We start from the raw sequence: 12,158 nt of genomic DNA on the forward strand, positions 1-12,158 counted from the left end.
AGCTTCGTACATATCCCCAATTTTCTTGTTTGTTTTGTCCGGTTTTGCTTTTAATTTTCTTCATAATCTAAACTCTTCTCCCATTACCCATAAATGTTCACTTATCGCTATAATAATTAATACTCCCTCCAATCCAAAATAATTGAGGTTTTAAGCTTGAGTACATGAATTAAGGAATTCACTAATTCCTAAAAATTAAGAGGGGTTTTGACTAAAATATCTTTAATTATGATTTTCTTTTCTTTTTAGGTTGACATAATTATTATGGGGATATGGGAAGTGTCAAGGGCAAATTAGAAAAAGAGAACTAAATAATTTTTTGATTTTGTGAAACATCAATTATTTTGGATCAATTTTTAGAGACTAAAACCTCAATTATTTTTTACTGAAGGGAGCAATCTATATCTATATATAATATAAAGCTAGACATAGACAAGGTGATGTGACACCTCTCTATGGTCAGCATTCCTATTTATCTTTTTTCTCTTTTTTTTTTTTTTTTTTTTTTTGGCATTCTTTAATTCATTTTTCTACATAATTTACTAACTAAAGGAATTAATAAAAGCCTCATATAATAAATATAGCATCTATCCCACGTAGCAATGTCAAGGATGATCTTTATGACCTTCTCTCTTAATTATTTATATTGAATGTGCTATATTTAAAAAAAAAAAAAAACTGAAATTCCTTTACTTTAACTTTTTTATACTTCCTCCGTTTCAATTTATATGAACCCATTTGATTGGACACGACATTTAAGAAAGAGAGAAGACTTTTGAAACTTGTGGTTCAAAATAAGCCTTGAAAATTTGTGTGGCTGTAAATCATTCATAAAGTGAATTTGTTTCTAAATTAGGAAAGAGGTCATCCATTTTAGCACGGACTAAAAATAAAATAGGTTCAAACAAATTGAAACAGAGAGAGTATATAATATAAAGCTAGACATAGATAAGGTGATGTGACACCTCTCTATGACCAGCATTCCTATTTATCTTTTTTCTCATTTTTTTGAATTTTTTAATTCAATTTCCTACATAATTTACTAACTAAATGAATTAATAAAAGCCTCATATAATAAATATAGCATCTAGCCCACGTAGCAATGTCAAGGATGATCTTTATAACCTTCTCTCTTAATTATTTATATTGAATGTGCTATATTTAAAAAAAAAAAAAAAACTGAAATTCCTTTCTTTAACTTTCTTAACTATGCTGGAAAAATAAGAACGACCCATTTATCTTCTATTAGAAATTCCAAAAGTCATTAGCCAACCAATTATGATTTCTTTTGACCTGCTAAATGAATTCAATGTAGAATGAACGTGGATGAAATGGTTTTCATTTGGTTGAATTCAACATATAATAAATGTGATATTAATTTAGAATGTAAATGATTCACAATTTAATTGAAGAAAAAAAAAAAAAACTGAAATGTCATCAGCTACTATATATGACATTTAGTGAGGATTAAGCCAATCCAACAAATTCCTCCACCAAGAAATATGGCCACGCCCAAATACTTAGAATTATTCTCTGCCCAAATACTTAGAATTATTCTCTTCTATGTACTACCTATGATGGTGCTTAGAATTATTCTCTTCTATGTACTACCTATGGTGGTGCTTAGAATCTCTTCTATATACTACCTATGGTGTTGTGAGGAAGAAGAGGAGGGATGAAAGAAAACAAAAAGGAAGAAAGAGGGATAGCACTAATAATGTCCGGATATATTAACACCGGTGATATGGTATAAGTTTAATGTGATGGAACTAATGTACAAATTACTGTAGATGGAAGGAAAAAGGGAATACGAAGGCAAGAAGAAAGAAGGATGCAAAATTCATGCATCATTTACTTAGGAAATTAACAGGTTCGGCTTGATTTTTTAATTTTTCATCTTTTGTTGTACTTTTTATTTTTCTTCTTTTCATATGAACAATTAAAATTTAAGCTCTTTGATAAAAATAACAGAATTAAACGGGTGATAACAGAAATAGCTAATTAGATATTGGTATAATGTGAAAAGAAAAAAAAGGGTTAAGCAGACTACATCATTTGAGTTATATATAGTAGTGCAAGAAGGATTCATTGGAAATGTTAAGTATTTTGTCACACTCAGAGTGTCATCCAAAACTAGAAACTTATCTTTTTTGATTAATTATAGATATGTTTTAAAAATAAATTATAAGAGTAAAAATTGCAATTTCAATCATGTTAATTAATCTTCAATATGTCTTTCAAATACAATTCTTTTATCGTGCTATAAATTTTGGTCCAAATGTTATAAGGAAAAAGGCTATGAGTTATAATAAAGGAAATGATCTCCTATGTTCATTTATAATTTGAATAGAAATAATAAATCTAATAAAACTATCATGTGTTTTATTTATTGATCTCATGTGTATATTGATCTCTTTTGCTAAAATTTTCATGTAGCTAAAATAACATTTTAAAAGGTTTACAAAATTAAATCACGTGTTATTAGTTTCGAAGATTTCAAACAATCAAAATGTCATGTGCAGTTATGCTTTATAGCACAGTATAATTAATATTGAGACAGGGTTAATTTTCTTTTTTGTTTTCTAACATTCTTTTTTATTTAACAAGGTAATGTATTGACACATAAATTCAATCTCTTCATGCCTGCGCGAAGTGCGGGTAAGTTCACTAGTAATAATAAAGAAGGAGAATGAAGAGGTACAAGGATAATCAATTATGAGAGTTATATATATAGTACATGCGTGTAGCAAAGAGGCCAGCCGGTGGTCATGTATTTGCAAAATTGCCTCATTATTGTTAAGGAACTTTTCATTTCTCTCTATCTATCTATATATATTAGCTGATCGCTGAGTACTTTAATTATATTCTTTTATCTTTTTACAGGAGAAAAATGTGTATAAATTCTTAAAACTTCTTATGGAGCTTGTAATGAAGGAAATGGATGTTGACAATTTTCACGGAGGTTGAAATCCATCTTTTCACAAAGTTGGCCTTTTAGCAGCTTAATTAGTAATTAATACATTATCATGTTTTAAGAAACTGCTCCTTTAATAGTTAATTTTAGGCAATTGTCACAGGAACTCAAAGCAACGTTTTCACTGATTTACATGCTCAGGGAAAGTGAGATGAAAACCCTCTTCTTCCTTTCTTTGTCATTCCACTTAATTATGTTATGTAAGTTGAGCATCCGGAAATGTGTCACATTTGTCTTTGTTCCCTTTAAATCTTTTTCCTTTTTTTGTTAGAGCTTAAGTTTTTTAAGGTCTTTGGAAGAAAATTGATACAGATGGTTATGATGAGTCATTTCTAAATATTCTGTTGTTTTCCACCTTTTATATTGTATTCAAACTGCAAATATAAACTCTACTATATATGATCTTTCTATTTTTCTATTTGAACTATATTTAATAGTTGTGCGAAAGTATCTTATTTTTCTTGTTCTATTATTGCTCCTATATAACAGAAAGTTAGGCTGTTAGATACAGTTGAAGCGGACAAATAAATTAAAAACCTTTTTTGTCAGGTTGACAAGAATAATTGTATTTTGGGAGCAATATAGTGCTACTGGTAGCACTTTTTTTTGTAGTAATGCTGATTGGCTATCTATAATATTTCTTCCTAATTAAAAAAAAAAAAAAAAAAAAAAGAGCACTACGACAACTTTGATTTAGCCTTAATTAAAGGCTATTTCTGTTTTGCACGTTAAAGTTAAAATTAGGACTATTTTGTTTTTAAAAGAATGTAGAAATAGATTTTATCACTCAAACATATTGTTTAATAAATTTATCTGATTTCAACAAAAAATTATTCTAATAATATGGAGTACACGCGCAACGTCTGTATCGAGAAACTAGTCCGAAAAATAAATGTAAAAAGAATAATTCGCGCGAGCCCACTGAATTCACAGTGTTTCCTTAAGGAACTTATTCCCCTAAATGTACCTAAGGTTATGGAATATATATCCTCCCGGGATAGAACGAATTAACTCACCAGAGTTACTTCAAACCCCGGTAAATGACGAACGCAACAGGCGGCAACAAATTACGCATAATATATTTGAAGTACAAAAAGAAGGAAGAAGATAATCAGAATTTTCATAAGTAAAAATCTGAGAAAACGGACATATATTTATAACAATGTTAACAAGTGCTATTGTGCCTTATCAAAAAAGTCACAACTATTCATTTCTCATGCACATCTCTTAAAACCCCAAAAGTTTTTATTAAGAATGATCTATACCATTAACTTTTTTGTTTTTAATGGCTCAAAATGAGTTCTCTTTTTTCTCTCAAAAAAGGTTCTTTAATTTGTTGACTGAAGATAGCTTCTCCCATTTCCCCTTCTAAATTTAAACAGGTCAAATTTTCTGAACATAAGATTTCGTTGGACATCTCAATTCTTGTGAGGAAAACATATGGATAAAAGGTACACTGAATATTAAAATTTTCAAACGAGTAGAATGATAGAATGTGCTGGAAACCAATTTTCTTGTTACATACTTGAGCCAAGAGTAAAATTACTATACAACAAACTATACAACAACTATCAGTACCAAATAAGTTGGGTTCGACTAAGATTAAAACTACTATATGTTGTTTTAATGAATTGTTAAACTTTTGAATCCACATTCACATAGTTTGACAAAACCAAATCTTTACAGCCAATAGGTAATTTCATCTTTTCTTTTGAGATCTTATTGTCGTGTTGTCTTATCATATTCTATTCCTTATCATTTCATTATGCAAAAACAACATGGCCAACGTTGAAGTAGCTACTTTTCTGTATAGAAATGGAGTTGACACGGAAGAGGAGATATATCCCGTCACTTACTGTCTATGGCAAAGGGAGAATGTCTGTAAGTTCACACTGTTTGTCTTTATGCTGATATGTCGTGGACCATAATCTATTGTCTGTAAGTGCAAAGGTTTGGTCAGAATTTTACGCCGAGGGGTCACTGTACGTTTGGTCCTCGATTGCAAGACGATAAGATTAAACTTTTACCTGAGTTTTTGAAGTCTCAAGCTGATCAAGGTTGACCTAAAATAGAAAACAGTGGAGATTGAAAATAACTGTTACTTCATTAGGTTTACTTTAAGAAAAAGTCTGAGCAATAGTCGTCAGCCATGAGTTCTTTGCTCTTAATAACAGCCCAAGCATGTCGGCATGGTATCTTGTCCATTTGGACATCTGACAACTGCAAGTTTTGTTTTCCATGCAAACTATGAAACACCCTCTTTCATCATTTACCGTGTGCAAGTATTATGTTCATGGTATAACCTAAGAAACATGCATTGTTTACGAGCAGTAGATACTCTATATTAAATACAAAAATGCTTATAATACAGACAGATACAGTGTATATCTGTCAGTCCTGAAATACAGACAGACAGATCTAAACTGCAGTTGTGAAATACAGATATATACAACAACATATAGTTTGCATCTAAATGTTAGTCAATCAACTTTAGTTCAGCCAATTGATCTGAAACATACAGTCATACGTGAACATAGTTGTTCGTTCATTGATAGCAACTCATGGAATATTTTTCCAACTGGTGGACGGGTATGGACCGTTTTCCAGTTGGTGTAATTCCATCTTCCAAACATGTTCAAGAAAATAGATAGGCAATTATCTTGCTGATATAAGTCTCGAATTAATACACTAGGTAATGTTTGATGTCATTGTCCGATTAACGGGTGCATACAGTCTAGCCGGCCACTTTTTCCTTCCAGCTAATTCCAAATAGTTTTTCACCCTAATATCGACCTTCTCAACCTTCTCCATTAGCCTATCAAAATCATCATGTGTGTGTGCTTTTGCCATTGTATAGAACACCGAACTCAACACCTCATGACTCTTCTTGTATTTCTAATATACTTTACCTCATAGATATCATATGCACGCAGAATGTGGAACAATGGGATACTCTCTTGATACAGCCTTTATGATGCTCTCATGTCTATCGGATACTACACACATGTTCTCCCGTACTCCATAAGCTTCTTTGAATCGCTCGTCAAAGAACCATGTCCAGGAGTTATCATTCTCCGGATCAATCACGCTATATGCTAGCGGTAGTATATTACCTGCACATACAGTTGCATTAAAAAAGAATCAATTTGAATATATTCGTCTGAGTATAATAATGATGTATGTGAGTATATCCATGTTTTGTCCAACAACTGTACATCTGTAGTTGACTTACATGCACCATCTAACGTGCTGGCAGAAACGAATGTCTCATTATATGTTGTTTTCAGGTGGCTACCATCTACTATCACGATGGGTCTATAACACTCGAAAACCTTTTATAAAGACATACAGTGATATAAACAAATATAAAAACTCGTTTTCACCAATTTATGCCTTCTGATATGTGAACCAGGGTGTTTTATGCAAGATGTACAATGTATCCTGGTAATTTATTGTATGAATCTGTTGGTTCTCCCCTCAAATCCTTCATAGCCTTTTCTCTAGCGCGCAGCCAACATGTAGGACACATTCACGCCAAATTCATTTTTCACATTCTCTAGTATATCCATAGGGGTGCGTTTCTTCTTATTATTGGATATTTTGGGTTTACCAGCTCCACCAATCAACCAACTAGTTACATGACGTTGCAAATAAACCTTGTCCTTCAATGGACATGTATACTTATTGCGGGACTTTCTAACTCTAAACATTTATGATTTACCAATACTTGACACCCTAAATTTCCATTCAGATTCTTCAGTTATGTATACGAGAATATAGCTACAAATACAAATTTGAATACACATACATTCAATTGAAATTATACATCAGCTGAATACATGTATTTTGAGTTGTGAATACATATACAATCGAACACACATACAGCTAGCTTTGCGTAATAGCAACCACTTGAATACAATCAACTTAGATTCCGAGTTACACATGTATATATAGAGATATAGCTTCAAGTGAAATTTTCACAAATCGGTAATAGACGATATCCTTGAATTCAAATACACAAACACATTCATATTAGTTTGTATAACACAAATAAATTAAATTTATAATGTTAAATACGCTATTATACATATAAACTGACCTATTAGCATTAGACCTCTCGACAAGGAAGTGAAACCTATTGGCAATTGCATAATGTCTCATCATAGCCTTTATAGTATTTGTATCCTTGTATGTCCGATCTACCAATACCTCTTTTATAGTATTTGTATCCTTGTATGTCTGATCTACCAATACCTCTTTATGATTCTTGTTCGACATAATCAAATCTTTAACGTGTTCAAATACAACAACTGCCTGACTTGAAGTTAACGCTGCCAATTCTATTGAATCAACTGTATCCATAGCATGTATGTCATGTGTATATTCAAATTGAAATTGGTCATCTTTAATAACACTTTCGCCTGATACATTCCATTCAGTTCCTTTTTCCGTTGTAGTTACACACAACGGATACATTCCGAACTCCCTGTTCTCTTTCTTCAATTCAACATACACCCTGACAGCCATGTCATTGTGTATTTTCATAGGCATAGAATTACCTTCAACTGTTTATTTGATTTTAATGGTTTTGATACTCGTATCTATTCGCAGCTAATTCGCTATTGCAGCAACCAACTTTGTACACAAAACATACTCGTTGAACACAACTGCATCTATATTGTAACTAGTAAATAAATCCGCGTGTCGCGTGGTTATATAAAAAAAACTTGTCTTAATTAGATTATGTTAACAAATATGTATTTTATTTGCATTTCTTTTTTTTTAATGAAACTCTTACTTGGAAGAATACTAAAATTGATGTTGCAATAAACCTAAATGAATTCTTCTTTGAAAAGAATAGAGCCTCTAAAAATGAAGAGAGTATCTACAAATTTTATCGTAATTTCAATGTTAACATTTTCTTTTTTTGTTCTTTACTAAATGATTTTGGTGGGGAGAGAGTTTGTAAAACAAAAAAAATCAAAAAATCTTGCATCAACATTAAAATTATGCCTGTTCTTAGAAGGTGCAGGAATAAAAGTATAAGAAAGTGAAAATTATGCACATCTCAAATTCTCCAACCATTTTAAAAATCTCAAAATGATTGGATATTCGAATATCTATAAATTTTAATGACTTTATTGTACGTGTATCTGAAATAACAAATTAAAGTGAAAATAATTATTTATTTATTTCTCCTAATTAAAGCTTACTAAATTTTTCCAAGAATAGTAGATATTCCTCAATAAGTTATATGATTGTCCACAAATAACTCTAGAGTTACAACAATCAACAATGTTAAATATATTTTAAAAAATAAAAGGGCATGAAGAGAATATGTATATTTCTTTCTTTTTCTTCACGCAATAAATGTTTCGAAATATATAAAACCAATAAAGTACATAAAAATTATAAATACTATACTTATCAAAAGAAGAAAGAACTACAAATATATAATGGTAGTTTAGTATAAGACAAAGACTCTAAGTTAACCGCAAATGTTATATATTCGTACTTTGTAAGCAATAATCATTATTGAAGTATGCGATGAGATAGTTCTTTTATAATGAATTAAAGATTTCGAATTTGAACCTTAAAATTAATGAATATATCCCTGAAAGAAGCTAAATGGAAAAATATAACACCATAAAAAGTATTTAGAAAAAAGATTAAAGCCAAAAAAACACTTAAAATAAGTCATCTCAAACACCCTTCTATTCAGTAACTAAGGGATATATTCAGTTGATTGGAGAAGCACCAAGGTGGGACATTGCAGAACTGGTATGGAATCGAGTTGCCGTACCAAAACACAGATTCATTCTTTGGTTAGCAGTGTTGGGTCGACTGCTTACTAGAGTAAGGATGCAGGAAATTGGACTGGGATGTGAAGAGAACCAGTGTGTTATGTGTGCTGATGGGGCAACTGAGACAGCAAACCATCTGTTCTCAGAGTGTGTATGGACAAGAGGAATATGGGATTCAATACAGGGATGGTTAGGTGTCAAAGTTCACCAAAGAGAAATCAAGGAAGATATGCAGATCATCAAGTCTAAACACTGGAAACGGATCAAGAAAGATATAGCAGCAGCTGTATATGGTGCTGTTATTTACTACACTTGGATGGCAAGAAATAGCATGATTTTCCAAGGAAAGAACGTGAGCAGAAACTTGGTAATTCAATAGATACGAAATGTAATTACGGAAAGGCTAAATATAGTTAGAGATACAAAGAGAGGTAGGAAATGTAGTTCTTTTATACAAAACGTTGTAACTAGCTGCTAAATTAGAGGTCTATCAGTGGTTGACAACCACCTTGAAAGGGTGGTCAATGCTGTAGATGCTCTCGTAGGTGTAATGTCCCATTCGTTTGTTGGTATGGTAATATTCACAGTTTATTGCCAAAAAAACAAAAAAAAAAACACCCTTCTATTAAGGTGACCATAAATTTTTTGGCAGTTTGCCATATGCACTTTGCAATTGATGAGGAAGACAGAAAGAGAAGAATAGTGAATTTGTACCTTTGCAACTTACAATTTCACCTGCCTCAATAGGGTTTTAATCTCATTGAAGATCCTCCCTTTCATTATTTCTACATATTATATATATATATGCAATACTTCAAGGAAATAAAATTAAAAAGAAACTAATGAACCTCGTCCCCGAAAATGATTTTTCTTGTCTTTTTCGACAGTTCTCGAATCAGTCTAGTATAATGTATACCTAACAAAGGAGGATATGAAAATAAATGAACTAATTAAAGGATAGACTGATAGGAATTTGAAAAGAACCAACCCATCGATATAAACAACTACACATTACAATAGTATCAACATATACTAAACAATTATAGGAAAAAGGGAAAAATAAAGAAACCATAATCCATAGAATAAGGTAAAGAACATGAAGAGGTATAAAAATATATTGAAATACATTTTCGGGACTTAATCGAGCTGGCAAAAAAATACTTACAAACGAAAACTGTCGTCGGATCCAAATCGCAACCAATGGCGATAAACCAAAACAGAAAAGCAAAACGACATTTTAGTTGATATCAAGTTAACCTCTCATGGTTAGTAAAGCAAGCTAATTCAATGTATAATAATATGCTAGAACTCATTTGAGAATCAACTCCAAAATCGATATCATATATATTATTTTATTGAAAATATACATATGAGCATTATGACGTAGAAAACGAACCTGAACGTGATTACTGATGTGAATTATGGTTGTTGCATCCTTTCACCCATTTATGCGAAGATAGAAATGAGAGAGACCGATTTTACGAATAAAATTAAAAAGAAACTAATGAACCGCGTCCCCGAAAATGATTTTTCTTGTCTTTTTGGACAGTTCTCGAATCAGTGCAGTATAATGTATACCTAACAAAGGAGGATATGAAAATAAATGAACTAATTAAAGGATAGACTAATAGGAATTTGAAGAGAACCAACCCATCGATATAAACAACTACACATTACAATAGTATCAACATATACTAAACAATTATAGGAAAAAGGGAAAAAGAAAGAAACCATAATCCATAGAATAAGGTAAAGAACCTGAAGAGGTATAAAAAGATATTGAAATACATTTTCGGGACTTAATCGAGCTGGCAAAAAAATACTTACAAACGAAAACTGTAGTCAGATCCAAATCGCAATCAATGGCGATAAACCAAAACAAAAAAGCAAAACAACATTTCAGTTGATATCAAATTAACCTCTCATGGTTAGTAAAGTAAGTTAATTCAATGTATAATAATATGCTAGGACTCATTTGAGAATCAACTCCAAAATCGATATCATATATAGTATTTTATTGAAAAATATACATGTGAGCATTATAACGTACAAAACGAACCTGGACATGATTACTGATGTGAATTGTGGTTGTTGCATCCTTTCACCCATTTATGCGAAGATAGAAATGAGAGCCAAATTTACGAAGTTAAATTTTTTTAAAATTAGCCAAAGTATAAGCAATAATTTTGTTATTCTCCAGACCATTTGAACATATTACATGAATAAATTATTTAACCACCATTATTAGACATCAAAAGAAAAACAAAAACCTCCTAGAAAATATACAAAATCTCAAGATTATGCTCGTTAAAATTCAAACAACAATGAACTGAAAATTTCCTCTGCAGAAAGAAAAGGGAGGGACAGTCTTAGTGTTGTTGACCGTGCCCATATTCTTAGATCATATTTCAACGTTTTATGTAGTTTTATTTTAGTGCATAAATGGTCACTAATTGCAAAAGTAATAGTAGCAGTGACTATCACTAATTGCAAAAGTAATAGCAGTGACTTTTGGGCTTTGTAAACTGAAAAAAAAAAATTAAAGATGAGTAATTAATTAAGAAATGAATTTCCTATTTTTAATATATTATATAAATAGGAAAAAATAGGAAAAAAGTAAAAAAAAAAAAAGAGAAAAAAGATAAATAGAATGTTGGTCATAGAGAGGTGTCACATCACCTTGTTTATGCCTAGTTTTATAATATATATAGATTGAAAAAACTGTTATGCTCGTTCCAATTCCCGAAATGTCGAATTAACGCTGTTGTGCTTGCCATTTTTTGTATTCGATTTCAAAATTCACATAGAAGAACAACTGAATCATAGTATTAATTCTCGTATCAAACGAATAAATTATGTAAAAAGAAAATTGAAATAACTCTGTAGAATTTAAAACAAACCTATACGAAATCTCAATACACAGTGGCAATTGATTTTCTGCGAATTTGGAATAGTTTTCTCAATTGATTTGGAACGATCAAATTCAATAATGATCATATAAGCTCTGTTCTACCGTTTTGTTTTTGAGAATTTGAATTCAAGATATGTTAGTATGGACTAATAGAGAGGCATGTGCAATTATGGAACCTGAGATCGTTTGGCGTGATTTGTGGTATATTTGATTTCTCTTGCCTTTTTTAAAAAGATTGAACTCCACATTACACACCTATTTTTGCTCTCCCCTGTTTTTGATACAGCCTGGATGCGTATTTAAATATAACCTAATACTCTATAGCAATGAAATAGTAGTTACAAAATGTAATACCTGAAAATATAGCTATATCACGTTAGACGCCTATAAACAGTAGCAATTTATAGAAGTTACTCATTATTAAAACCGCTTTTGTTATTAATATCTATCTATTTGACAATTGATAGAA

General features: G+C 31.1%; 2 long non-coding RNA genes across 2 annotated transcripts; one reads left to right on the forward strand and one right to left on the reverse strand.

Annotated features, from left to right (window-relative positions):
- Positions 1-279: 279 nt before the first annotated feature.
- On the forward strand, positions 280-2,862 carry LOC132599650 (uncharacterized). Its single transcript, XR_009566917.1, has 2 exons — positions 280-1,870; positions 2,608-2,862. It is a non-coding gene; the product is annotated as an uncharacterized LOC132599650 (long non-coding RNA).
- Positions 2,863-5,311: 2,449 nt separating this feature from the next.
- LOC132643638 (uncharacterized) lies at positions 5,312-11,929 on the reverse strand. Its single transcript, XR_009583694.1, has 3 exons — positions 11,679-11,929; positions 10,175-10,356; positions 5,312-6,087 (listed from the first exon to the last, which is right to left on the reverse strand). It is a non-coding gene; the product is annotated as an uncharacterized LOC132643638 (long non-coding RNA).
- Between the last annotated feature and the right edge of the window lie 229 nt (positions 11,930-12,158).

Source organism: Lycium barbarum, chromosome 6, assembly GCF_019175385.1.
Source record: "Lycium barbarum isolate Lr01 chromosome 6, ASM1917538v2, whole genome shotgun sequence".
NCBI classification, from domain to species: Eukaryota; Viridiplantae; Streptophyta; class Magnoliopsida; order Solanales; family Solanaceae; genus Lycium; species Lycium barbarum.